Below are 1,709 nucleotides of genomic sequence, written 5' to 3'. Positions count from 1 at the left end.
GAACAGACAAAGCAGCCTTTTCTTGTACTCCTGGCTCTGAGTTGAAATGCTTCCTACCTCCAACTCCAAGTGTCCCACAAGCATCGCTCTCCCGTGCCATGGCTAGCCAGCGCCCATCACAATAGCGTGGCTCTGGGTGGATTAATTAGAGTTTATGGTAACAATTCACCCAGCTTCTGCAGAACCTGCTTCTGCCTGGAGAGCAAAAGAAAAGACTTTAATTAATTCTGAATTAAAATAACTAGAAAGAAATCTCTCCAGTCTACCAATCAGAGAAGGCAAACTGAAAATTAAGCTAACCACAGAGGCCAGAATTTCAAGTTTCACACACTCAGCTAGCTCAAATTATTAATGTTGGTCTTGTACTTGAAGTAACTGTTTTCAACTAAATCAATTAAAATATAAAAGCAAGAGATTATTTGGTTAAAATAATAGTACCTGGTCATCGAATGTAAAGAATGTAAATATCCAGAATAAATGGGGGTGTGTGGGGGGTGTGTGTATCCTTTTAAGTTATCATTTATGGGGAATTCCCTGGTGGTCCAGTGGTTAGGACTCCATGCTTTCTCTGCTGAGGGCCTGGGTTCAATCCCTGGTCAGGGAACTAAGATCCCGCAAGCCGAGCGGTGTGGCAAAAAAAAAAAAATTGATCATTTATGAACTTTCATTCTCCAGTTCAGTGAGATAAAGGCTGGTTGCGACAGGGAAGCAGGAGAAATTTAGGGAGTGCTTCCTTTGTGTCTACCCTGGTACTTGCTTCATATGTGTGACTTCATTTAATTTAATTATCTTGTAAATAACCCTGTGGGAGATCACCATTTTGTGGATAAGAAACTGAGGTTCCGAAAGCAGTAGTTTATCATTATCATCATTATTGTTGTTGTTGTTTTTTCTACTGAGATAGACTCTTCTTTCCTGGATAGCCTAAATTTTCTGTTTCCTGAAGTCAGATGGGTGAACCAGGTTTCTTCTGGTCTGGAAATTCTCTGCTTGTATAATCTACACAGTTCTCACGTGTGGAGCGAGAGCTACTTGTTTTTCCGGACATGTCAGCCAGGTCTTCTAGAACAATGGCATTGCAGGGAAGTGTGAACTTCCTTCACATTTCTCTGTGGGACATTACCCTGAAATCTAATCAACTCTCTCTAGGCCCTTGTCCGGAGGATCCTGGACCTTTGGGAAAAGAGGGGTAGGCAGTAAGCTCTGCTCAGCACTTGTCCAGCCCAGCTGTCTTAGTCCATTCGGGTTACTACAACAAAATACCATAGACTATGGGACTTCCCTGGTGGTGCAGTAGTTGGGAATCTGGCTGCCAATGCAGGGGACACAAGTTCGAGCCCTGGTCCGGGAAGATCCCATATGTCACGGAGCAACTAAACCCATGTGCCACAACTACTGAGCCTGCGCTCCAGAGCCCACAAGCCACAAGTACTGAAACCTGCACGCCTAGAGCCCGTGCTCTGCAACGAGAGAAGCCAACGCAATGAGAAGCCCGCGCACTGCAAGAAGAGTAGCCTCCACTCACCGCAACTAGAGAGAGCTCGCGCACAGCAATGAAGACCCAACGCAGCCAAAAATAAATAAATAAATTTAGGGGGAGAAAAAATACCATAGACTGGGTGGCTTAACTGACAAACATTTATCTCTCATAGTTCTGGAGGCTGGGAAGTCCAAGATCAATATGCCAGCAGATTCCATGTCTCGTGAGA

General features: G+C 44.5%; 1 non-coding gene across 1 annotated transcript; it reads left to right on the top strand.

The window, feature by feature from the left end:
• Positions 1-531: 531 nt before the first annotated feature.
• TRNAR-UCU (transfer RNA arginine (anticodon UCU)) lies at positions 532-604 on the top strand. Its single transcript has one exon. It is a non-coding gene; the product is annotated as a tRNA-Arg (tRNA).
• Positions 605-1,709: the final 1,105 nt, after the last annotated feature.

This window comes from Eschrichtius robustus, chromosome 15 (genome assembly GCF_028021215.1).
Source record: "Eschrichtius robustus isolate mEscRob2 chromosome 15, mEscRob2.pri, whole genome shotgun sequence".
Lineage (NCBI taxonomy): Eukaryota > Metazoa > Chordata > Mammalia > Artiodactyla > Eschrichtiidae > Eschrichtius > Eschrichtius robustus.
Note: the sequence above shows the minus strand (reverse complement) of the source record. Positions and strands in the feature narration are given on the sequence as shown.